At 46.6% G+C, this 27715-nt stretch overlaps 1 protein-coding gene across 1 annotated transcript in view; it reads left to right on the top strand.

Annotated features, from left to right (window-relative positions):
- The first annotated feature begins 2032 nt into the window (after positions 1-2032).
- SEC16B (SEC16 homolog B, endoplasmic reticulum export factor) overlaps positions 2033-27715 on the top strand; it is a 403213-nt gene continuing 377530 nt past the window's right edge. The window contains exon 1 of the mRNA XM_078642040.1: positions 2033-2775. The gene's annotated coding sequence lies outside the window, so the exon portion shown is untranslated. The remainder of the gene's footprint in view (positions 2776-27715) is intronic.

The following is a 27715-nucleotide window of genomic DNA, read 5'->3' as shown; positions in this document are numbered from 1 at the left end:
AACAGTAATGGTGGAATCTGGCTAATGGCAAGCACCATCCAAATAGTACACAAGGGTCTGTGATTAATTGTGAAACTGACATGGCTGTAGGGTCCTGGCGCTTCTTTATTTCGATCAACCCCTACCAGTCCTGCACTGAGACAGTATGTCTTTTTCTCAAATCACATTCTTCCTAGTCCACGGTACTAATGGGCCAGCCATGGTTGAGATGAGGAACAAAAAAATAAATGAATAAATAAATAATTAAAATCTCGCAAGCGAGCAAGCCGAGATCTAAAAACTAGCTTAGAGCCCACCCCTTACTTGTCATTGGTTGGCTTCCACGTCGCTCATTTCTTTGCTGTTTGTTGGGCAGCTCCTCCTGCTTCTGATTTCTGTTCAGTTCTTCCGGTCTTCCATGGAGCTTGGACCAAGCACAGTTTCCTGTCTGTGTCCAGTCTCCTTCCGCTGGCCATCCACTTGCAGAAGTACTTTTTTGTTACTTGTAAAGTAACACTCGATAAGAGTGCATGTGTTTAGGCCCTATTTATCCCTCCTGTTCCCTCCCACCCTCTACCCGTCCTTGTTGCTTGCCCCGTCCCTCCTACTCCATCCCAGTTTGTAGTTGCTTGATAGTCTTGCATCAGGAAAAAAAGTGCTATGATTCGCCCGGCACTGACCGCGTCACAGTGTTATTTTTTTTTTTGCTGTTTGCCCACATCCCTCCCATCCCGAACCGCATTCCCACCACTGCCTTGCGCATTCTGCCTCCCGGTCCGTTAATGGAGAAAAAACACTCTGTGACCTGCAGGAGAGGCAGACAAAGCAGACTTTAAAAACATACATTGCCAAAGCCAATAAGTTTCGCCTATGCAAAATCTGTTGGCGGTGTCACTGTTTTTATAGACGTGCTGCACAGGAGTACGGGCTGCTGTGCAAATGGCTTAAAGTAAAGAAAAAAGGTTATTGCTGATCCATCTATTCCTTCTTGACCATATAATGCATTCTTAGTTGGACGCTTGATGCTTTCCCTGTTTGTTGATTCATTGCTTTTCCTGTGGGTCAATCCATAGTTCCGTGGGCAATTTATGTTTTTCTTATTTGTTAATGTATGACCTCCTTTCTGGTTGATAGTTCCATGTTGTTTGATCCATTGTTTCCTTGCTGGGCAACATACGTTTTTCTTTTTTGGCAAATTTGTGCATTTCATGGTTGGTGAGCCTTGTTTTGATTAAATCCTTGCATCCCCATTGGTGGAAATATTAATTTCTTGATGGTCAGTCAATGCCTTCTTTGTTCAATCTTAGCATTCCTTATTATGAAACACATTTGTTCCTTGTTGCTTAAATGCACCCTCTTTGTTATTTGTTAACACGTTCTTCATTAGCCAATCAGGCATCTCTTGTTTGTCAAGACAAAGAGCAGCCTATGAGTCATTTTAAAACCAAGTACCGTCGTGATACACTCAGGAGGTCAGCGGCCCAGTGGTTTTGCACTTGGCATTTTCCAAGGATGAAAGCTTTGCTGATAAAAGGGCCTTCATATCAGGGGCCATATTACATACAGTGCTCTGGGGCGCAACAGGCAAGTGCTCCTGCTTTTTCCACATGCAGGGCACGTTGGTATTACAGCAGAGGCCACAGATAATTGCATCTTTTGTAGCACAGACCGTGCCAGTGCACATGTAGTGCCACGCTATCTATCCTATAGGGGCATTCCCTCATTACGTGGGAGCCTGCAAACGAGGGAAGCAATTTGTCTGTGCCGTGTAACATTAATTTAGCAAATAATAAATATAATTATTAAAATATATAATTAAGTTTAAAATAAATATTGCCATGTAATATTAAATTTAAAATAGTATCAATATATGTGTATATTATGTTGTATACGATATTCAAACACCTATATGTAGTTACATATATATAGGGATCAAAGTATTACTCATAAACCTGCGAAGTAAAGGCACTCCTGATGTAAAAACATGCGTTCATTTGAGAGGCCCCAGTCAGCGGTAGTTGAGCCGGGGCGGCGCTGATGTGCTCGCTGATGCCTTCAGCCTGTAAAGATGAGCTAAGCAGTGCACACACAGTAATCAGACTGTGGGGAGAGAGGCACGCAATGCTTCTCGGCTGTTGTAAAACATCCACACACAGACGACCGAAACAGAAATTCACCCTGACGAGAAAACAACCCTGTTGGGTGCTGGGGGTTGTGTTCCTGTGTGCCTGCGGTGACAGGAATGCCCAGACTGTCACGTGTGGTCAAGAGGGGAAACCAAGACATGAACCCAGTGACGCTGGCTCCGCGTGTGATGTTGAGACGCAGCGCTCGCCCTCCACCTGGACGGTGATGCGTAGCGTCGAAACGGGCGGTGCCAGCCCGTGATACCGAGCTCTGAAGCTTCTCAGTAGTGTTTTGGTGCGCCACGTTTTCTGCAGGACCAGCCGACACCTAAACTGTGCCCTTGGCTGTGCGCCCAGGGCCCCCCTGTATCAGTCGCAGAGAGGGGGGACGGGGTCTAGCAGGTATGTTTGCATTCCAGCGGGTGGCTCCGTGCTCTGGCACACACACCGTCCGCCGTGCCACAGTCCCGCACTTTGCCCCGATCTTATCTGACAATTCAGCAAGGTCTGGCGCTGGGGGACGGTTCGTGCCTCACTCTGGGCCAGCCCCGGCGGACTTTGGAAGAATCTCTGCCCCGGCTCAGGTGGAGGAAAACAACAAACCGCAGCGGGCCTCGCCAGAGCAAGCTGCCATAGGCCTCACCGGAGCAACAGGCCCGTTACTGAGCAGGTGGGTGCCCCACTGCCCGGCGGTAACCCAGTTTGCCATCTTTCCCTTTCAGCAGGCACTGACTTCTCTCTCTCTCCGTGTCAGCCCCTCGTCCCATACTCCACTCTCCCAGTCCCAACCTCACTCTTATTCAGTCAATTTTAGTTCCTTTCCTCCATTCTCTTTCTTGAAATCCTGTGATTTTTCCTCCCCATGTCTTCTCAACCCTTTCCTCTTCTCTCATTCTCTAGTTGTTTTCTTCTGCCTGGCTCTTGTTCCATCTTTTCTGCCCCGTTTGCTCTTCTTCACCCCTGTCTTTTCATCTCCTGCGCATTTACCCAGTTTACCTCCCTGCTTTCTACTCGCCTCTTGTCACTTTCTTATCCACTCTCCTTCTCTTCTTACTTTTCCCTCACTTCCCCATCCTTTCACCTGTCCTCTTTGCGTCGGTCTTTTACTTTCTTAACTGTATTATTTATAGAGCCGGTTTGATAGGGCCACTTGAGACATGGCTAGCATTATGTGGATAATTTTTCTCCTACAGTTCTTGTACATCGTGTATTTCATAGTTGCTTTCGCGAAGCACGGCCTGGAATAGACCGTACATAATAAAATCTCAAATTAAATAGTCGCTGATTATGAGTGTTGAGTCATTTGAGATGCTCCGGTAAAACGGTTTTTGGTCCCAGGCCAAGTCAGAAGTACGGTGACACGGCTCAGTGTGTGCCACAGTACTGGTGTGGAAGGGCGTGCCAACGTTGAGTATTGAGGTGCATTTGTAGAGCTGTGTGTGGGTCTCAGTGCTAGAATACACAGTAATGCTGCAGGTCAGGCCTGAGGGGCACTGGCAGAGCAACTTGTGTGTCCTCGGACTGGCATTCTGAGGGGAGGGGGAGGGGGGCAGCATCCCAGACTTGAGGGCATCAGTCTGGGTTACCAACAGCTGAACAAGGTTGAAATGCATTGACAGAGCTGTGTGCAGGACTCTGTGGTGGGAAACCAAGGCGTGCTGCAGGTCACATCCATTGTGCACCCAGCACAGCTAACTGTATGTTGATGCTGGAATAGTAAGGGGCGATGCAGAATTGAGCTGCATTGACAGAGCTGTGTGTAGATCGTAACTTCAAAATTGTGGTCAACGGACCCGAAAACAACTGTGCAGCATCCGTAACGTTAATCACCAAAATATTAACTCTGCAAAGAAATCTTGCGTGCAAATCTCCGTAAATGCCCCTTGTCCAGAGAGGGCCTCCCTTAACAGTGGGATAATAGACAACAAAACAAAGATCGGAGCTGCACCACTAGCAAATGGACATATAACCAAGTAAGAACACAAACATCAAAATAACATGTAGGTTAAAAAGGCGTCTGTAAATGCAATGCATATGTTCATTTTCTTCTTTATTGATATTTGTTCTGTTCATAAAAAAAACATCAGCCAACGCGTTTGGTCCTTTTTAACATAGGACTTCTTCAGGGCTGACAATTAAAAGATGTCTACATAAGATAAATACACATATAAAGACATTTCATACATGACTGACTACATAAATATATACAAAGACATGTATATACAAAAGGACAAACCATAAAACACAATACAATGTGTGCATATAAATATCACCAAGACCAATGAGAGTAATTGGTCTATAAGCTCAAGAAGGACCATACCCATACAACAAATACAGCAAATGACAGGACAACTCAGTCATGTAGTGCTTGGCTTGAAAATCATACACAGAGAAATGTGTATCCAAGAGGATAACCATAAACAACAATAATGCGAACACATTGTGACACCATGTTTACCCAAAAGCACAACAGTCCTATAGGATCCAGCATACCAGAATGTACACTAGAGACCTATAAGCCAGAGCTACCCATGTCCCGTGCCCAATGTGACCAATCCATGTCTGTGACTCCCAACACAGGCAATAGAGAGAAGGGAAAGCAAAAAGTTACACCACACCATGAACGAACCAAAGCAAAACAAGCATTGAAAATGCAACAGGTCTCGCCTTTGGTTAAGTTAAAGCCATTTGCTTTGCTAATGGTATTGTATAGCAAAGCAAATGGCTTTAACTTAATAAAAGGCAATGTACACGTGTCTACAGTATTAAGGTTAAAATAGCAGAAAATTGCTTAAGTGGGGCTCAGTGCCCAGTAAACATTTAATGGGGGATCCCTAGAACTTAGTTTAAGAAGCGCTGCTATAGATAAGATTTAGCTACCACGTGCATGAGACGAAAGCAAAGCAGTCGTGGGCCAATGCTCATTTCCTTAAATTGGAGATTGTAAAACGTACCAGAAAGGATGTTTAGTTTTGGTAACTGCCCACTAAAAGCACAACCACACTACAACGCACCTACTGCCCAACTCAGAGGCATTCTCGTTAACGACAAAGTGAAAGGAGGCTGAATAAAAACTAGACACCACTGGTGCACAATATACATACGTTGCTTAGGGGTCAGTAGACAAATACAACGAAGGCTAGAGCAAAGTTAACACAACAAAACGTAGTATCAAGTGCAAGTGTCGGGTAAACATACGTTTACGTGGAGGCAGACTTACATGCAGGCCGTCGTGGGTAACTCAAGATGTTGCACACCAGACAACAACAGGCGCCCAACTTATTGTAATGCCCAATCAAGAACAAAGATACCCCACGTTGTAAACATTAAAAGTGCTCCATAAACCACACAAATACCACTTAATGTCAAATGGGCAGACAATAAAATGCAGTGTCTGCTGAAGTACTGTTTACACTACAATTTGTACTAAATTAAACAAGCATTTGCAATGCAATAGGTCTCATATCTTCCGGAGTTTGAGCTATTGGCATTGTAAATGAAAATGCCTTTTATTTATGTCTTGTTTTTAAAACAGATCAATAAAAGGCATTGTCATTAACAATGCCAATAGCTTAAACTGCCGCAAATGCGAGACCTATTGCATTCCAATGCCAGAGCCCATGCTATAAAAAAAGTTGAGAGCATGTCGAAAATACTGTTTGGAGACTGTAATTAAAGCCTCCGGAGTAGTGTGCTACTTGCCCAAAAAAGGAAGCGCTTCAAAGCCCCATCAGGGGTAACAAGCGCTATATAAATGCAAACCTTTTCCCTCTTCTATTCTATCCTTCTGAATCCAAATAACTGACTAACCTATCCACCACTCAAATTACTTTCATATTTCACTATACTAACTCAACATTAATCATTTACGGGTTCTGGAGTAGCGTGCCACTTGCTAAAAAAAGCGATTTGACACCTTGTGGGTAGTAAGCGCTATATAAATGCAATTACAATACAATACAGGCTCTGCTGACTTAATTACCTGTGCGCTCTGGTCCATGTACCATGGATGTGAGGCCTTACTGAAACACCCTTCGCTCACTGCTCTCTAGTGACTCACGTTTCAGGATTAGCATATTCCTGTATTTTCATCCAGCCTGACAAAAGTATCTTAATTAAAGGTTCCAATTTGACTAGGATTGCATTATCAGACAGCGTGACAATACAGAGCGTCGTGCCTCACTGAGTTTTTCCAAGCGCTGTAAATTTAGAGTGGTAGCATTATCCAGGTTCATGATTCTTAATTTACAGACATCTGAAAGACATAAGGATAAGTGAGCCTCACAAGGATTCAGGCTCATGAGCTGAAGGTCACTGATGTACCACTGAGCACTTTATTTTATAAGTAGATTTAATAACACTTTGTTCTAAAAACTTGATTCTTTTGTATTTTTTTATCTTGACTATTCCTGGGTTGTTGTTTTTTCCCCGTGGCATACATGTTCATTCAGTCATTGTATACTCAAGTCAACTGTATGTTTTATTCGTAAAAAAGAAAAAAAAGTTTCTAAAATATATCTTACAAGCCTTAGGGATATAATAAACAATAGATTGTAATCTGCGTTGCTGAACTTTTAACATTTAGGCCTTGGTTTCGATTAAATTGTTATTTTGCATCCACCTCTGAAGAATGGACGGCTGGTTAGGCCCAGCAGGATGAAAAACAGAATTCAGTATTCAAGAGGGCTTGCATTAAAGTATTTTGCCGCCCAGAAGTCATGGCTATGGAACAGAAACCTGGTTCCCTGCCAGACAAAGAGGCCTAACCCTCCCGCAGTGATCACTCCTCCCAAGAGATAGCACTATCAGCAGGCAAAACTGCATCAATGCAGGTACTAGAATTGCACACCAGGCGTCGATAACACCTTGCGCTATGGATGGAAATCCGGGTGAGGCACCTTCCTATTCATACCGCACTGGGGGTTAGATAGCTATAATTTGCCACGACGCAGCCAATAGGTGTGGTATCGAATCTGTGACACGTCTTTCAGGCTAGTTAGTGCGGCTTTTGCATCACTTCCCACGGCTATCTCACTCTCCTATGTAGAGCGGCTTTGGCTATCCCTGTACCCACGCCGTAGTTGTGGGTGCGAAAGGAGGGTGCTGACGACAATCCTTTCGTGGAGCATTAATGAGGGACTCCCCTATACAGGCTTGGGTGAGGACATGTTCCATTAGGCCGCTACTGCATGTGCCCTCACAAAGAAAGTGCAGTACCAGGGACGGTTAGTGCAGGGGGTGGCTCAGTCAGGCAGTGAGCGTGGGTGCTCTGTCTTCCCCCAGGGAAGGACGAGCAGGGAACAGGATCTCGCCCACCACTGCACATTCTTCTTGATCTAGAACGAAATGTCTATAGCACTGGGCCCTTTGGGAGATGCAGAGCGCTCATCCTCAATTTGAGGGATGGCAGCTGGGGAGCAAAGGGTGCCAGCAGTCTGCAGCTTTATTAGTTCCAGGACCCGGCGATGGTGCAAGTCAGCTGCTTGGTGCTACTCTGGGACCTCGGTGTAGCGAGAATACATGCATAACTAAATCAGCAGTTGGGGTAAGAAAGCAACCCTTCTCACCACAAAGTGAATCTGAGCCATTCCCTCGTTTAGGAGGTCAGGCTCGCCTTTTTGAAATGATGCCCGCACAACCAGTCGAGTAGAAGCACACATGAACCCCAGACCCAATTTTCCCAAAAACGGCACCGCATGCCCAAGCTTACCTGAGATGCGGGAATTAATGCAGTTTCCCGTTGCCAGCAAATGTGCGCAAACCCCTGGAAAACAGAGACCGAGTACGCGCCATCATGCACCATTGCACCCTCACGGCATTCCGATGGAGCCGCAGTACAATGACGTCACTTCCGGCGCTACCGGATGTGCGTTGAGTTTCTGAGAGTCCACCTACGATTTATTCAGGTATACCTGCTTAAAAGTGAGTGGGAAGCAGAGAATGGAATTTGGAAAATAATACATTTAGGCTATTTCTAGTTGTGTAGTGACGGGGCTAATTAGCTGAGCGACAAGACCTGCTCTTTTAATTGCAAGGACCCGGGTTCGAGTCCCAGCGCCGCACTTGTGCTGTTTGTCGCTCAAAAAACAGATAGGACTGTTTAATTCTTTAAAAAAAAATACCTGTGACCTTTTATGCTTTCCTTCTCCCATAAGGCACAATGAAAGCTAGAGACTAGCGTTTCTAGCTTGTAAGTACCCCAATGGGCCTTGATAATTCTTTAACAGGTCGCATTGCGTTTCATTTAAGGGGTTAGATTGGGCAGCAGTATCCAGGTCGCCGGGGCGTTCACTTTCATGCAATAAAACCAGCATAGTCTTTCCACTTTTAGGTGTATGACATTTCATTTGCAACCATTGGCACGGAGTACATTTTTTGCTACTCATGCATCGCTACTGCCCTTTTTGTTGATTAAAAATCGCAAAGCAATATTTCACATTAGTAAAAATTCACAACCAAAATACATCACAATTTAAAAGATAAAATCAGCGCATTTAGGGCTGATGTAGTAATTATATTGTAAGTAAACAGGGCCTCATCAGGAGAAAATTAATGACGTCTGATCAGCACGATGTTTATCATGTCTCTTGCCAACAGTGTTTGTGTTCCGCATTCGGAGAACATTGGTTGTATATTTGGGGGGACGGTCTGTCTTACTTTGTTATCAGTATACTGATTCTTGCCCTATTTACATTTAGAGATAACGTGGGCAACACTATCATGGTTCCAGGTAGTGCCGCCCCGCCTCCTTTTGTAAATGTGTACAATGTTATTTTGAAAAAAAACTACGTTCTGATGAATGCAAATGTACGTTATCCCCCCTCACTCCCACAAATGAAATCCTTCATTCTGAAAAACGGAGTCAACATGTTTCTCATGTAACGTAACTGGTGCTATGTAAAGCGCCCTGATACCCGATTCGGGTCAAGTTCGCGCTGTATAAAACTGCAAAAAAAAAAAACACGATAATGCTCTGGGCACAGTACCTAGTGTTTGGTTTGGAGTACTCTGCCCGCAGTTACCTACTCAATTTCATTTATTAGACTATAATGTTGATCTATCTAAAATAATCTGGAACATGTACAGGGTTCATATGACAACTGTTCACTTTTAAGAAGTACTTCTCAGTGCAACACTATAATGTGGATGTATCATTGTCCAAGCTTCCACATGTTAAAGAAATTAACTTTTTTGAATTTTGAAGGGACTTTATCATATTTTATGTGATTTTTTTAGTTTGATTAAATGGCAAGCAGTTGCTGGGCTTGGCTTGTACACGGGCATTAAGAGAAGACCAGTCATCAGATAATCATTTTCAAGTCCCCTTAAATCATCATGAATAATGACACCTTCTGAGGTCATCAAATACTAATTTTTAAGTCATCCTCAAATCATCAGGCTGAGCCTTTGAGCTTTGCTGATGACTTGAAGAGCTTGATGATGTCTGATGATGTGAAAATTACCTCTAATGTAGTTGGAAGATCATCAAATGAATCTAGGATAGCTTCTAAAGTAATCCTGTTTGACCTGGGTAGGCAGCTCATTTAATCTCCCCATGCCTAAAAATCAAAAAATTAATGTGTTCTTGTATAATGTAACTTGTGCTCATATAAAGTGCTCCAATACCTTTGGTTCGAGCAAAAAACATGTAGAAGCCATCTACTTTTAGAGTTCGAAAAGCTTTTTCCTCTTATTCTTTTTAAATCAAGATTTCTCTGAGAAAAATTGTCTGTGGGCTTACGCGGCCCTCGTATTCAGACTGGAATCCTGCACCAACTCTGGCGGAAGAACTCTTGAAAATCCTCAAAGAATTCATCAACCCGTCAGCCGCTGCTAACACCATCCTCCCCTAAGTGAATGGGGAAATCGCCATTGCCTGCTGTTTTTCCCCCTCCAAAATCTCCTATTTTCTTGTTCTAAAATGTTGGCGTTTATGCAGGCTCCCCCTCAACTTTACTCAGAAGTATACGATTTCGTAGTCTTAAATTCGCAAAAGGAATACTGCCAATCACAATAATCCAACATCTGACGGCATTTTCGGCGCTCAACTCACCAGAAGCAGATAGATGTCAGGCCAGCTACCACAAGTAGATAGATGTCAGGCCAGCTCCCGAGACCCGCAGCACACAGGCCTCATTTCCTCCATTTTAGTTAGCGCGAGGACGGCGGCGTCTGCCAGGCTCCGGGAGGAGGGGGGGGGGGTTCAAAGGTCACCCGCTGCCGACGGCGACGTCTGTTCCATTAACCAAACTCCGCGCCCCGGGGCTGCGAGCGCGTGCTCCCGCTCCGGCCTTTACGACGCCTCGGAGGCCTAGAATAAGGACGGACATTAGAGGGGGAAAATAAACGTTGAATTAGAAGCAGTCAGTCAGAAAGACGGACGGACCGAGCGCCATGGAGCCGCCGCTGCTGCTCACCGCCTGCCTCCTGCTGCTCGGCGGGGCCCGCGCCGACCTCTCCGGTGAGTGTGAGGAAAGAGGGGGGGAAATCTCACCCCTGGGCGGGTGGGGGCGGCGGCAGGCGGGCGGTATGTGTGCTCGTGTGTGTGTGTGTGTCTGCGTGCATGTGCGCTCGTGTGTCTCTCTGTGTGTGTGCTCGTGTGTGTGTGTGCGTGCTAGTGCGAAAAGCTGTGGCTGTGTGTGTGTATGCGAGAAGTGCATGAGGCACAAACTGTAGAGGGTCGCGTGTAAAAACTGAAACTGACATGCTGTTTAGTTGACGCGCGCGACCTAATCCCAGTCAAGGAGCTGCGCGTTCACATTGCTTGTCCGCTGTCTGTTCCCCTTGAGCCCTTGAAAGATGAAATGATCACAATAAGTCTTGCAGCGACGGATCGCTTTCGCGATCCGGTTCGCAGTGCGAGACCTAAAAAACAAGAAGGGGGACCAAATGGTGAGTTGATAAAAGTGTACACAACGAAACATACCAATTTTATTGTGAAGCGCCAGGCATAATCACTACAGTGCAAACATACAGGCACTTTCCAATATCTGTGCCAACTGCTGGCCTCTAGAAGGGGGAAAAAGAAACCTTAATATTGAAAACAAAGAGGCTGTATTCTATAAAGTCATTGTATGTAAATTACAACCATCAACAGCCCCTAGGTGCTGCCTACCCGTTTGGCATGTAGATATAAAACTCCCAACAGAAGATGAAGTAATACAAGGAATCCAATGGACAAACGGAAAACTGTAGGTCGACCAGGTGGTCTAATAACCATGTGTCAGCATTAAGCGTGCTGGTCCAATTATGGCTAGCATTCAGTGGTGGAGAATCTCCACTCGATCATATGCACCTAAAAAAGAATTATAACCTTGTAAAGACTATATGGTATAGACATGACCATTTGTAGATCTTGTAAATCAGATACAGTATGTGTCACCGTATGTACATGTGGGCCAATGGAACATGACTTAGAAGGATTTGTATTGAAAAAATCTTTTCATTTCAGAAAACATGTAAACTTATACAAATCAATCAGAAAATTCACTGGATCGCCAAATTGAGTGGGACAAAATCTCAAACCCCTCCGTAGTACCTTGCATTCAACATCAGACAGTATGCGACATTAAGGATTAATTATAGTCACTTCATTTTGTGTTGTCATCTCGTCGTCACATACATCTAGGTTGTTTTTGAGCGTGTAGCAATCTTTATTGTATCGTTCTTTCTCTCTTTTTTCCTGCAACCTTTTTCCTCCCCTCCTTGTCTTTGATCTCTTTTTATAGTCTTGCTGCCCAAGTGTAGTCGTTCCATCTCTGCTAAAAAAGGCGATAGTCCTTGGGTGGTGGTTGAATCCGAACCCCCCTCCCGGAAGGTGCTACTGTCAATTGAAGTAAGGGAGCTGCTGCTTATTGAAATAGGGTCTACAGTCTCATCCCTAGCTCTTTTTCCCTCACTAAAAGGTTTGATATTATCATATCTTCTGGCAAAGGTGTAAATCCTCCCGTCCTTGTAGTCATTGTCCTTGCGCTTGATCTTTTTCAGTTTTTTGTCTCTTAGATACATTTGGTGGTTTTCAATGACCTTGTCATACATCATACTTTTTCTTGACTACATTTCTTTTAAGTCTGAGGCCTCAAACTCCCTTTCCACATTTTCTATATCTGCTCTTAGACTGGTGACCTTGATAGAGCGCGCAGGTCACCCGGCCAACAAATTTTACCATATACGTATCGGGCCCATATAATTCAATTCACCATATTTATTAATCGGGTAACCTTACACTCTACTACCAGTAACCCTGCTCCTTCCTATTTTATTTCCAGAGTACCCGACTTACCAATCCACTGTTACGGGTACCTATGATCACAATGGATCAGGGAGCTAGCTGTAAAAGAAAGGCAGACACAAAATACCAACTATCATATAATTTCTGTCTTTGCACTCATGTAATGACCACAGACTCAAGAAGTTTTAAAAATCTTTATCTAAATTTCATCAAGTTCTGAAAGCATTAGGTTCACAGCAATTAAATTGTCAATAACTAAAATTACAAAGAGCATGTATCCATATAAGAAGTAAATAAAACCAACCATTTATGAGTATAAAGGAAAGGTAAGAACAGGGAACATACTAATAAGAAATTTCAGAGTTTGAACTCAGTATAATGTCTAAAGGACGGGAAAAATAAGGAATATACTAGAATTTCACAGTGAAATATTTCCCCATGAAGAGGAACTATAGGTAAACTAAGAATGGACCATACTAATAAAACAATGCAATTACTTGAATCGACTAAAGGATGGGTAAAGAAAAGGAACATCTATATTTCATGAACTGTATGCAGGAACGTGCTTAAAGGATAGGAAAAATTGGAACATGCTAGAATTATAATGATAAGGTATGATCGTCTCATCTATCAGGGCAGAGAGAAAAACATGGAAAATCAAATATGCAAGAGTATGACTTTATTAAAGCAAAGGAAAAGTAGGAGAGATGCAGAATAAAGTCTCCCAGCCCTATATTTACCTAGTACGGTGTGAAGACCAACCCTGGCCACGGGTCAGTTAAGGATAGAAGAAACCCCAAGGAAGGACAATCGCCAGTAGGCCAGTAGGTGCAGAATGGACACCCCAGGACAGGACAGGAAAACCAGATTTGGATCAGGACGGGACCACCAAGGTAAGACCAGAACCCGCAGTTCGGAAGCAACGCCTGCTCTCCACCCTCTCTGCAGCTATCAGTCAGAACCCCGATTGGGTTTTCGAATTCCCCAGCAAAGTGCTCCGCCAGCACTTAAGGTTTCAGAGCAAACCCCCTGGGTCTATGGAAATTACGGACAGAGTGCTCCGCAGCTCTCTGTATCAGCCACCTTTTGAGGTGGTTGGGTCAGTGACAGGTCAGCTATTCGGACAAGTTGGACAATTTCTCTAGCTAAACCTAGGCTAGTTATACTGTTTTCGGGTCAGTGTACCACCCCCCAAATGTTGCAAGTGTAAGAATCCCCAATTTCGATTGGTCCTCAAGTAGGACAGGTTAACACACCAACCAGGACAAGCTTCTACAAGACCAAATTTACATGTTTTGGGACCGCCTATTGAATTTGGGGTTCCCATGACATATTCTCCAGAATACAATGAATTATATACAATTGTTTCATTTGCAGGACAGTTCAGTTTTATTCTGCTGGGTCGCAGGTCACTTTCTCATGAGCATCTTGACTGTGGCTGCCAGCTGGCTGAGTTCCACTGGTACAAGGTTTTCTTCCCTCTGCCAGGATGACATGCGCAGTAGGGACTTCTTAAGTTGGGGTTTTGCTTCCCTCCCAGGCCCAAGGGATACGATACATGAAAAGTAAGCGAAAACAAATTAAAACACAGAAATAAATGAATACACTGTATACCAGGAATCCCTATATGACTCCCCTTACTTTATACTAACTTATAGTATTAATATTAGTGCAAACAAACAATAGCGCAAAAGCGGCAGCGCAAGCTTCGGCATGTGAGAACACAAAGCGGCCATCTTAATGCTACTGCGCAAGCACAAAGATTCCCACCAGAACTGCGAGTACGTCACGTCACGTGATTGTGACCTACGCATGCGCAGAAGAAAACCCCGCCAAGCAGCAGCCATTTTAATGACAAGCGTGTTAAGGTTAATAAACACATAGGCAAGCATCACTCGGATACCCAAAATGTCAGAATAAAGGGGAAATTAGTAAGACAAACAGATTGGTTACATTCATTAATGTTATTCGAGGTTCATGAGTACAAGCAAGACGCTTTACGTGCGAATTCTTGCTCCATCAACCTTCTTGTCAGCATGCTTGATCAGGATCCGCATCATGATGTTTGATGCGTTCTCTAAGTTGTCCTCCCAGTCATTGAGTGGATTCTCGTCGAGTTCCTTAAAACTTTAGGAACATAAGGATCCTCACACCTCTTGGTATCTTTTTATTGTCCATGTATTTTTGTAAAGTTATGCCATCCCACCATCGGGCCATCTCTTGGTTTTTCAACCTTTCTAGTTTTTGAAACTTGTTTTTAAAACCTACTCCTGATTGTCTTTCAGTCATTTTGGTGTCCCCTATTTGTGTATTGGAGAATGGGCCCTGGGCCAACTCCTCCCTCCTGTCAATACATTTTGACATATTCTTTTTATAAAATGCTAATGGGTATGGAGAAAGACAATCATAAAAAAAACAATTAATGCAATTGAAATTGGCTCGAACGGTGCTACTAGGTCCTAATAAATTTAAATTTTAATTGCGGACAATGCACCCCAAAAAAAATGTGCAGCACCCGTAATGTTAATCACCAAAATATTAAATCTGCAAATAAATATTGCGTGCACTTGAGTGCATCATCGCAGCTGTGTCTGGGTACCAACAGCTGAACAAGGTTGAAGTGCATTGACAGAGCTGTATGCAGGTCTCTGTGGTGTGAAACCAAGGCTTGCTGCAGGTCACGTCCGTGGTGCACCCAGCACAGCAAACTGTCTGTTGGTGCTGGAATAGTAAGGGGCGTTGCAGGATTGAGCTGCATTTACAGAGCTGTGTGTAGATCTTACCCGGGCACGCGGTGCAGGACTGCGATACATGACTGGTACCAAGAGTAGTGATTAGCCATGCTGGCCACGACTGAGGTGCATAAGCTGCGCTGTGCCATTAAAATACATTTCTATGGTGCTTACATGCCCAGCAAAGGAAGGGTTAGGAAACAGAAGAGAGCAGGCTGGGAGCAAACAAACTGGAGGGCCTAAGGGCAGAGACAGGAAACAGATATTTTAATGGCCTCCGCTAAAGTAAATGCCATGTTGTGTTGATGTGAAGGGTTTGTGTGATGTAGATGCGCCAGGATTATTTTATTAGCTCACAATCAAGGTGTCCTATTTCAGGTGTGAGGATTTCAAACAATACTGTTTTTGTCTTGTTCATTCTGGTATGTATAGCTCTGCATTTATAATGTTGGCAAGTGAAAGTAAAACCAGAAGTTCCAGACAAAAACAAACAGCAAGGATTGGCAAAACGAATGAGCCTTCCTTGCATTTTGAGTCCTGAGTACAACTTAGAAAAACAATTTTTTTCTGGTACAGTGAATCTGAGAGATAAAGAACCCAGGGGCATATTACCAACAGTTAACGATATTCATCGCTAACTGAGCTTAGCGTTAGTTTTTTTAACGCCGCGCTTCGCCCAATATTATAACTGAGATAACGTCCTATTACCAACGTTTATCTCAAAAGCGATAATATTGCAGGCGTTAGCGTGAATATCGCTGGAAAACCAGCGGTATTCATGCGTTAGTGTGCAAATGCTGTTAGCCATGTTATCCACCTCCCATTGGATAACATGGCTAAGAACTGGTAGGAGTGCGAATCTATCTATTCCTTTACTAATAACTGGTATTAGCAGGCGTTAGCGTTTGGCGATATTCGCGCTTAGCGGGAATATTTCCATCGCTTCGCCTTTCTTGGTAATAGGCGATAGCGAGGTTAGCGACTGCTTTCAGTCGCTAACCGGTTGGGTACGCTCACTTTGCATGTCATTAGCGATACATATCGCTGACATGCAAAGCGGGCCCCAAACCGCTCGCTATCGCCTACAAGCTGTCGCTAACTGGTGTTAGCCACAGCTTGGTAATAGGGCGATGGAATTATCGTCTCTTAGCGGCCGAAAACGGCCGCTAAAGCGGCGATAATTGAATATCGCCACCCTAGGTAATATGCCCCTCGATTTGTACTGAATCAAAGTACTTTTGGTATGTAAATTAGTACCGCATGCACTGTAGTGCCAGCACTCTTTAAGAGGCAGAATAACACACAAAATAGACAATGGTATGGGGTGAGAGGGAAATGCTCCTCTAGGCACATAGTCTACCCTGTGTATTTTTAAAAGTCTGGTAACAACAGTGCTTTTAGTAAGCTGTGCTGTCAAGCCAGACCTACAAGTAGGATTAATGTACTAATTACACCTAACATGCGGCAACCGGAGAGCTCTGTTCTAGCCATAGAATGAAATCTGCTTTCCTGGGAGAGTGGATTATGAGAAGATGGTAAGTTGGGGTAAGTGCTGTGCCGCTGTATATGGCCTCTATGTGTTCCTTATATGAATAGGTTCCAAGCCACATCCTATGTCCTAAATCTGTAGGAAAATCCAACCAAACGGGACTGGGCCACCTGACTGGCCAGCAAGGCTTTGCCACTTAAAATTTGAAAACAAACATTTGCCAATACTGACTGTACATCCAAACAGTCATAGTTCCATCCCTGATCACGCAATTCAGTTAATGTGATCACCATTTATTTTTTTCTTAGTCAACAAAACACCTATTTTTTTTGTTCTACAAATAGTCATAAACAGAAGAAACAAGACATATGATAAACATGCACAATTTCCATGTGAGCTGCACGAGATTGTACCAGAGCAAGTATCTTGGGGCAGATTTATGTCGGACTTGCGCCACATTTACGCCGCCGTTGCGTCACGCAACAGCGTGGAAACGTGGCGCATCCCTGCGACCTATTTACAACGTGACGCATCTAGGCAGATGCGTCACGTTGTAAAGCCCTGCGCCACATGAAACCTGCGTGAGGTTTCATGGGGGCGTTCTGTCGCAGGGTGGGCGTTCCCTCGTAGGAAAGCCCCGTAAAACTGACGCAGTGAAATCTACAAGATTTCACGGAGTCAGTTTTACGACGCTGCTGGGTCAAATCCTTACGCCTGCTTGAAGCAGGCGTAAGGAGTGACGCACCACGTTATGTATGGGTGGCCTCTGTACATTGCAGGAGTTGCGACGCTACTTCAGCAATGCGCCTCCCGTACACCACAAGATGCGTCACGCATCTGCCCTTCCTTGCCCCATGGTGCGCCACATTGTAAATGCGGCGCATCTGTGGTGCCGCAAGGAGGGAATTGCGTGACGCATCAGTTCAGGCGCATCCCTGCTGATTTGCAGAGATGCGCCAGAACTCATAAATCTGCCCCTCTATGTTTAATGGAAGACTGCCGCAGGCTTAATAAACTGCTGCTTCTGCTGTTGATGCAACGAGTGGAGCTAGAAGCCCTGATTGTTATGGAGGCCACAACTGCCAGAAAGAGCCCACCACGAGGGAATCGGCCTGGAGGCCACTGCTGCTGCACCAGAACCCCTGTCGCAACTGGTCTGAAGGGCCAGCACAGCTGCAAAACACTGTGCAGCTCTGCCTCACCCATCGCCCCATAAACGTAATGTTCTCAAGGCTTCCGACGTGGTCTCCACAGCAGTGGTGCCGTGCTGCTGCCGGGAGGGCTTCAGCCTGGACCGCATCCACTGTGCTGCCCGAACGGCTATATTTACCAGCAGCAAGTAAACTATACGATTTAGCCTGCATCTGAGAAAAGAGATTAAAACGCACACAGATGAGTCTACCTGAAACACTGAGACTTATCGACACAAAGGTGGTCTCATAAGAACAGAGCTGCCCATTTCACCTGTCATTAATTCTGCTTAAACCCTAGACTAAAGATGCAGGATCTCAACCCTGGCTGGTGGAAGGGGGATACCAGTAGAATATCAGGAAAAAAGATGCTGTAGGGTCTCACTATTTAACACAACTCATTTTGAAACCCTGCATGTCTTTTTATTGAATTGTGTGAGATTTAGTTTTGCTATGTGATTAAATGATTGCCTTTTTTTTTTTTAAATTAAAGACAAGCTGTGGGCTGGACATCACATTATTGTGTAAGCTGATTTACTTGTGAGTCCTGAGTTCTTGCACCCCCAGCACTCTCTCCCTGAGAAGCCTGTGAATGCTCACCCTCACTATCCTGAGAGTCAAGTGGGGAAAGGGTTCTAATTAGCCCCATTCGCAGAGTTATAGTAGGATAGACCCCAGGACACAAGGGACAAACCACCTCAACCACCAAATTTGGGGCACAGTAGCCCACCTGCCCTGTGACTCCCCGAAAGTGGATCCACACCATGTGAGACAAACAAATATCTGAGCACCATAATGTATGTTAATATCATAACACGTATTTGTAAAGCAAACATTCACCCAAGGGTATTTTGCCGCTCACTAACAGATGTTTATTGTTACTCAACGGTACTCATTTTATCAGCCTCAGAAGGATGAAAGGCTGACTTGTTAAACAAAGGGTTCAGGCAGATCAGGTCGATTACCCCTTTCAAGGTTTGCCCGGCGTTAGCCGCTTCTCACCCAACTCACGATTATCAAATAAAGAGGCAGGCGCTGGAACTGGAAGGCAGGAAACAGGAGTTTATTTCCGACGGAGCAGAACACATCAGATCAGACAACGAGGTATCGTTTCGAGGTGCTCTAACCGCATCTCTGAGGCCTGGCCTTTTATACACAGTTTTATGGTTTTATTACATTTGTGACATCCGTGGCATTGCTTTGAAGTACGGAAAAGGCATCTTTGGAATCCCCGGTTCAGGCCTGTTCCCACACATAGCTACAGTAGGAGCCCCCACCCCTAATCTCAGCATGATGGCTATCGCGCAGCTGGACATTCCGCTGGGAACAGAAATGCGGGCGATCGGTCGGATCTAGGGGTGTGAGGGTATTGATTAATCCTCGCTCCTTTGATGTGAGGCGAGGTCCTACTGTAGGGGCAATAAACTGCATCTGTTGGGCTAAGTGATGGCCTGGGATCAGGCCGAACAATCGGGCAAGGAGGAAGAGGTTATCAAAGGGCCTGTTTTACGAATGAGATGAAAGAGTGCGGGGGGTTCAGCACGGGATGTGGCTCGGAGGCAGGGTCGCGCTGGAGGTGCGTTTAGGGCCCAAGCAGGAGAGACCGGGGGCTGTCAAGGGGGGGGGTGCTTGCGAGGCCGGGGAGTGAGGGGGAGAGACGCGCTGCCTATCGGCAGTAGGCAGAGAGGCCATGGCACCTAAAATGGCTGCTGTGCATATTTGTGCGTGAGTCTGAGGAAATGGACAAGATGGCGCAGATGATGTTCAGTTCACAAACTAGATTTCAACAGTCCTCCCTTTTAACATGTCTCGCCAACTTGTCAATTCGGATCTATCCCCATAAGGCCACGTATTTCCACTTCATAGAGGGGACTCATGTGTTCAGTTCCGAAGTCCAAAGTCTTAGGGCACATGCAGTTGGCAATGAGTGAACACAAAGGTGGCAAGCATTGAATACCTAGGCAACACCCACACAGTACCACGACCGGTATCAACATAAATGAAAACAACCTCCATCCCCAGTCCTTCAAAGTACCCCAGAACCAGCTCCCAAGCGACCCTTCCTGCTCCTGGTGAACCTCTGAGGAAAGTCTGTGGAGGTGCGCGATTGCTTTGTAGACTGAGGGCGAGTTATCTGGCACGTAGGTGCAACAGCTGGACCCGATGATGCGGCATGCTCCTCCACGGTCGGCTAGAACCACATCTAGAACAAGGCGGTTCTGAAGAGCCACCAGGCGGACTGCCTGAAGCTCGGCCGTATTGTTAGTGAGGATGCCAGCCGTGATGTTCATGGTCGTTTCTACTGCCTGGGTCAGGTGTCGGATGGCGCGGCTGTTTGCCATTGGCCCCACAGAGGAACAAGTCCCTTCACTGCATCCAGGAACTGTGCTCCGGTGGAGTCGGCTTGTTCAATGTCTCTTGCGCGCTTCTGCCGGTGATGGTTTGCTGGGGCCACGTACGTTGGAGGGAGAATGAAGGCGATGTAGCAAGTACCCCCCAACCTTTTGGAAGCCAAGTGTAAGCTTTGGTGCCACAAACAAAGTACATATTCGGAGAAGCAACAAAGGAGGGGGGATCAATTGAGTCCAATGTTCTGGTGATGTGGCAGGAACTGTGGCCCACCAGCTGTGTTCCCAGACTTCGAGGCACACGAGGCCCGTGACATTGATAACAGTCAGGGCCACAGTCAGAGTGGCAGCAGTTCGTTTCCGTAGGTAGGAGAAGGTGGGTCTGGCTGGATTATGGAACACCTGCATTTCAACTCGTTCCTTGGCAGGGATGTCCATCTGGAAGGAGGGACCAGAGGTCAAAGGACAGAAGGGAGCAGATGTTCTTCCGGTTTTGTTCAGCCAGAACCCATGGTAGAAGTGTGACACTGTTTGACCTGAAGTGGCGTTGTCCCTGTAGCTCTCTTGCAAGAGAATCAACCAGGCAAGGCAGGAGCCGTGAACTGAGAAAGGTGAAGGGATGAAAGGGATGGAGTGTCCGGTGGCATGCGGGAGCAACCCGCAGATCCAGCAGTTGGTGGCGTTGGCGGCAAGGTTGTGTTGGTGCAACAGTTGCACGAAGGAATTGTTCCAGAACTCCTTGCGCCTTTCTCGGAGCTGAGGCGAAAGGGAGATCAGGTGATGCTCTTTCATAGTGGTTGGCTGTGCAGTGGTCAGCAATATCTGATGAGCGGGTGCGCTCTCTTCCACGATCCAGAAGGAAGTCATGAGGAGGAGGCAAAAGAGGAGGACAATGAAAAGGGCAATTGTCTTCGATTTGTGTATACTGTCAGTCTTTGGGTTCCGGTAGTGGGTATTTCCGGTTGCTTCCATCATCTTCTTATCTGGCGCTTCCATCATCTTCGAGGTGCTCGGTAGTGGGCAGAACCGCAGACTTCGTTTAGCTTCTCTCCGGGTAACCATTGGTTGTGTTTAGGCTACCGTTCTGAGATTCAACTCAGTCTGTGGTCTACTTAGCTGAAGCTCCCTCCTTTCGACGCAGGAAATACCCTTCCCTGAATGGCACAGTGGGATCAGAGATTTTTGCAAGTTCGAGTGCCTCGGTATCAGGATAACAGTTCAGTGATGGCCGGTCTTTGTTCAGCAGTTCTTCTTGGGTGCTGACGTTTTCTGTCGTGGCCAGGGTCGAGGAGACCTTCTTACAGTGGTGTGCGTGCAGCCAGTGTTGTTTCCCCTCCACTCGAAGAGCCGTCCGGGTGGTGATCAGTACTTGCCAGGGGCCCGTCCACCGGGGTTCCAGACTCTTTGCCCGTTGGAAATTTTGGATCAGCACATAATCCCCCGGTTGGATATCGTGACCCGGACCCCTGGAAGCATCGGGGATGGCCTGCTGCACCTGCTGATGAATGACAGACAATGTTTTAGTCAATTTGCACAAGTAATCAGACAGTAGGACGTCCGGGACGTCGTGAATGGAGGTCGGTTTAGGGGCAGTCCAGAGGTTCATCGGTCGCCCAAATACAACCTCGTAGGGGGTCAAATGGTGCTTAGTGGGAGTGGAGCGCATCGATAGCAATGCCAGTGGGAGGGCATCTGGCCATTTAAGTCCTGTGGTGGCCACTATCTTCGACAGTTTTAGTTTCAGAGTGGCGTTGTGTCGCTCAACTAAGCCAGCAGATTGGGGGTGAAAGACTGCATGAAACCTCTGTTTTACACCCAACCCTTTCAAGATTAGTTGGATAACTTCAGCTATGAAGTGGGGGCCGTTGTCGCTCCATAGAATTCGACAAAGACCGTAGCGAGGGAAAAACTCTTTCAGCAGTACCTTGGCAGTGGTCATGGCAGTGTTATAACGGGTTGGATAGGCTTCTACCCATTTGCTGAAAGCACACACAATGACTAATACATACTTCAGGCTTTGGCATCTTTCTAGTTGGATGTAGTCCATCTGGAGGACCTCAAAAGGATGGTCGGGGACCCCAAACCCTCCCCGGGGTACCACAGTTCCTTTCCCATGGTTATGTTGCAGGCAGATAAGGCATTGCTGGACCAGGCGTCTGGCTGAGTCGGGGATTTTGTCGTTGTGCCAGACCTTGGAGATGAGTTCGATCATGGGGGCAGATTCTATGTGGGCAGGGGAGTGAGCCATAGTCAGTATGGGGATCAGGTATGAATTGGGTAGCAACCATTTGTTAGTGTCCTTTGTCCGCCAGCAGCCTTCATCGTCTTTCATTCCCACCCGTGTCCATTCAGTCAATTCGTGTGGTGAGCTGGCCATCTGGATGTCCCTAATCGTTTCCCTAGCGTCAGTCCATTTTTCTGCTTGTGACCTGGTCACATACATGCGTGTCTTCGTCCTATTTTCAGCTGTGGTTCGGGCGGTGATGTCGGCCAGCGCGTTTCCCTGTCCGACTAAGTCTGTCACCTTCCTGTGTGCCTGGCATTTGATTACAGCTAATCGTTTGGGGAGGAGAACTGCTTCAATCAGGGCGGAGACTAGATCTCCGTGGAGGATGGGCGTGCCGTGGGACGTCAGGAATCCCCTTTCTCTCCACAAGAGTCCAAAATGGTGAACCACTCCGAAGGCGTACTGGCTGTCCGTGTAAATGTTTGCCGTAGTCCCTGTCGCTATAATACATGCTCGTGTGAGGGCAATCAGTTCTGCCGCCTGTGCGGATCGTTGCGTGATGCGGGCGGTTTCAACTACAGTTCGGGCTGTGGTAACTGCATAGGCAGCTGAGGTGGTGCCGTCGTGGAGTTTTATGCAAGAGCCCTCTACCCATAGTTCTCCGTCAGGGTCTGTGAAGGCGGTGTCTCGGAGGTCAACTCTACTCCTAGTCTGTTCGTCTGTGAGGGTCACACAGTCATGTATAGGGGGGACATTTGGGTCGTTTTCGGGCAGGGGCAACAAGGTGGCTGGGTTCAGTGTGGTGCATCTTTTCAGCGTGATGTGGGGTGCAAGCAGAGTCAGTTCGTATCCGGTCAGTCGTGCGCTAGTCAGGTGTTGCGTCTTAGTCTGGTTTAGGAGGTTGTCAACAGCATGGGGCACTAATACCGTGAGGGAATTCGAGAGTACGATCCCCTCACTTTGTCGGATAGAGACAGCAGCGGCAGCTACGGCTCAAAGGCAGGCAGGCAAGGCTCTCGCTACGGGGTCAAGGGTGGCAGAGAAATAGGCACATGGTCGTTGCTTGGGGCCAATAGTTTGAGTTAGGACAGACAAAGCGCACCCCTCCCTTTCATGAGTGTAGAGAGAGAAGGGCTTGGTGTAATCGGGGGTTCCTAGGACTGGCGCAGAACAAAGGGCGTCTATTACAGTGAAGGTGGTGGCTGTGGAAGGAATCAGGGTCAGAATGGTGGCGATATCTGAGACTACAGGGTACTGAGGTACAACTACCTTGTTGACCTCTCGAAGGTCGATGATGAAGCGGTACGCTTTCTCATCTCACTCGCCCTGCTTCTTCACAATGGGTAGGATAGGGCTGTTGCAAATATTATTGACTACTTCCTCTACCACTCCTGCCTCTACCAGGGACTGGATTATCATTACCAATGCCTTCTCACCTTCGGGCGATATCCGATACTGTGGGAGTTTTGGGAGTATCGCATCTTGGCGAACAGTTATGCGCACGGGGTCGATCATCATTCGTCCTACATCAGCGTCAGTTTTAGCCCACAGATACAGAGGTAGAGAGTCAAGTAAGGATGCGTCAGCGTCAGAGATGGAGAACATGTGTCGTGCGGGATGAGGTCTGAGCAGAGTCGGGTTATCGTACAGAATGACTCGAACTCCGTCCTGTGAACACCTGATAGTAGCTCGGAAATGCTTCAGTAAGTCAAGTCCCATAATGGCATCGGGGGTGTTGGAGGAAAGCAGAAACGTCGTGTCAGTGGGGTTACTGTCCAAGTCGAAGGAGACCGGTGCGGATAAGGGGTTAGTGGAGGGCGTTCCATCAAAGCCTATTGATGTTATGTGTGAGCCAGACAAGGGTGGCCTTGGAATCAGTCGTTTAGATAACGCACTACGTGTCGCGCCAGTGTCTACCAGGAATGGAGACTTCGTACCTAGGACCTTAGCGGTGACATAAGGACCTTGCTGGTCAACATAGAGCTCGACTGGATCCCTTCCTTGCCCTTGGCAGTCCTATGCAAAGTCGCGGGCATTGTCGCAGTCAGACTGTTGGCACTGATTCTGCCGGGGACGGTCAAACGTGTTTGGTCTGCCAGGTCTGTCATTGTTGGTGTCGTGGGTGTGCCCTCGTCCCTGCCCTCTAGTCCTGGGGCCATTTGTCATGTCCCTCGTCTCTTTATTTTTAATCATTTCCAGGAGAACCGGACATTGAGACTTCCAATGGCCAAATCCTTTGCAAAACGCACACTGGTTCTCATCGAGGTCTGTTTGTGGAGCGCCGGGTGTGGGTGTGCGGTCTCTAGGGGGTGGATTTCTAGGGGCATTCGACTGGTAGTTTCCTCTATACTGTTCCCTTCCTGTCGTCACTCCTTGCAATTGAGCAATCATCACTCGTTCTTTCAAGTCCTTTTTCTTTTTCTCTGTCGCCCTATCGTTCTCGTTCTTTTGGTGTTCGTAGTACTGAGCCATCTGAAGGATAGCTGCAGGTTTGGAGGCCCCCCAACTACTCTCGCTCGTCTGTAACTTTTGGGAGACCTCTTGCGATAGACCGTTTACGTAGTTTTGCACGAATAGGTGTTGTCCGGTTGCAGTGGTCATGTCTTGGCCACTGTAGTCGGAGAACACCGTCTCAAATCGTGAGAAGTATTCTGATACGTCTTCCTGGGGTTTCTGACGGCAAGCCGTGACTATCGACCAGTCTACCTTCTTCTCTGGGATCAATGTCTTTAGCTTCTGAACTATTTTGTCCGGGAGTTCCAGTATGTCTTTTACAGGTTTCTTTCCGGGCTCTCGCTGTCTATCTAGTTCACTGAGTTGATTCCAGGTATGTCCGAACAGATCTGTGTGGTCGGTTTTCCGGATTTGCTTCCACACATCAGCTGGCAGACATAACCCGAAAAACAAGTCAATGTCCGCTAGAGTCATTATTGTTGAACCCAAGGCTGTACCTAGTTCGGTATAAAATGCTGTCGGGTTCTTTCTTAAATCGGGCAGGGTTTGCCTAAAAGTTAAAATACCTTGCCGATCCCATGGTTGATAAACCCAGTTGTACACAACCCTCCCCTTTGCATCTGCGTGGTTGATATCGTCGTTTGTTCCCTGACCTCGCGGGGGAACCCAGTAGGGGCCGGCTTCTCTGATAGGCATCATAGTGTTGGCTACTTCTGATGAGGACCCAGTCGTGTCAGGGACTGTAATCTTAACTTCTGGTTTCTGTTCCGTGAGGTGGCGGAAGACCTCAAGCGTTTGCATGAAGAGGTCCGTCACGTCGTGCTCAGCCTCGTCTCCAACATTGACTTTTCTATATAAAGCTGTCAGTTTAGCAGGACCCTGATTCTGATACCTATCCTCATATGCGTTCAGGGTGTGGTAGCTAAACCGTAAAACGAAATGCCGTCTGTGACTACCGGCATGTGAATTGTGCATATCTATTGTGTATTCTTCGCTCTCCTTCCGTTCTACCAGTGTCTTTACTATCTTGTCAATTCCATCCCGCTCATCTTTGCTCAATCTATTCAGTCTGGCTGGTGGCTGCTTGCTAGTCTCGAGCTCATCTGATGTCGTTACTAATGCGACCGGTGCGGAGGCCGTGAGGGCTGGGGTACCAGCTCCAAGGTCATTCTCATTTGCACTCGGAGCTGGCAGGTGCTGTACTAGAGGTTGGGAGGGGGCATATGGGGGGGGGCATGTAGATGATCGGAGGACCTAGCAGTAACTCATCGTTCGCCCGTTGTTTGGAGGGTAGCTCAGGGTAGAGCGTAGAGGGGGTCCTAACAGGGCATTGGTCTGCCGACTCAGATTCCTGCTTTTGTCTGGCCTCCTTTCTTTCTTTTATTTCTTCTTCTAGTTTCTTAGCGGTCGGGTGGGCTGCCTTTCGTAACTCTTTTCCTATTCTTGCTTCTTCTCTTTTCTTTCGTTGTTCTGTTTCTTTGCGCCACATGCCGAAACTATCAAGCATAGTGGGAGTTGTTTTATTGTTACAAAGGGCTGTTTCCAGCACGCTTATTTTTGCGTCATCGAAGGATCCTATCAGTGGCCACTGACTTTCCTGATCCTTTTTAGTATATTTATGCCATAACTTACTATAAGCTACGGCAACTAGTCCATACTTTAAAAACATATCCTTATTAGGGGTGCCCTCCAGAGGAGCCGGATGATCCACCTCTAATAAGCGGTCCGGGCTGAACCAACTACTGAACAATGGGGAGAAGATAGGCATGACGGGTTACAATGGGGACAAAAGTCTGCACTACCTATCCTTCACTACTTTGCGAAGACTAGACAGAATATTTCTATTCTACAGTATTCGCAAATAGGGAATACCCAGAGAGAGAACCAATTCCAAACAGTCAATGTTCGGACAAACAATCAATCAATCAAATGAGGAATAAAATAGGCGCGACGGGTTACAACGGGGGCAAAAGCCTGCGCTACCTACCCTTTCACTGCTTACAAAGACTAGACAGAATATCTCTATTCCACGTTATTTGTAAGCAGAGAATACCTCCAAAGAACCAATATCGAACAATCAATGTCCGTTCAATCAAACAGTCAGTGGCGAGAAAGAAATAGGCACGACGGGTTACAACGGGGGCAAAAGCCTGCGTTACCTATTCTTCACTATCTGCAAAGGAGGACAGGATACTTTTATCCTTCCCCGTTTGTAGACAGAGAATTCTCGAGAAAGCAATCCTCGAACAAACAATGTTCGGGCAACCAATCAATCAGTGGGGGAGAAAGATAGGCACGACGGATTACAATGGGGGCAAAAGCCTGCGTTACCTACCCTTCACTACCTGCAAAGGAAGAGAGAATACTTTCTATTCCTCTCCGTTTGCAGACAGAGAATCTCCAAGAGAACCAACAATTCGGAGAGTAATACTAGTATTTTCCAATCAATCAATCAAATATTTCACAGTTTGTCGTGTTACACGACCTTACCCGGACCACATGGACAGTTTCCTGTCTTCCGATTCCAGCGCCCGATCGTCCTCTATCTTCTGTCGCGGCACTCCTGATGGTTCCCAGTCAGGACCGTAGATCACTCGAGAGAGGTCTGTTCGGAACCAGTGAAGTTCGGATGATCGGCTGCCAGACGAGGGTCTATCGGGCAGGTGCACTTCCCGATCGTTGCAGTCGTTCACTCCGTCGTCAGGACCTCTCCCACTGGATCCACGTGTCGCTGATGGGCCCCACGTTTGGGACGCCAATTGTTAAACAAAGGGTTCAGGCAGATCAGGTCGATTACCCCTTTCAAGGTTTGCCCGGCGTTAGCCGCTTCTCACCCAACTCACGATTATCAAATAAAGAGGCAGGCGCTGGAGACTGGAAGGCAGGAAACAGGAGTTTATTTCCGACGGAGCAGAACACATCAGATCAGACAACGAGGT

This window comes from Lissotriton helveticus, chromosome 1_1, assembly GCF_964261635.1.
Source record: "Lissotriton helveticus chromosome 1_1, aLisHel1.1, whole genome shotgun sequence".
In the NCBI taxonomy this organism is placed as follows: domain Eukaryota; kingdom Metazoa; phylum Chordata; class Amphibia; order Caudata; family Salamandridae; genus Lissotriton; species Lissotriton helveticus.
The sequence above is the reverse complement of the archived record's forward strand: the minus strand, read 5'-3'. Positions and strand labels throughout refer to the sequence as shown.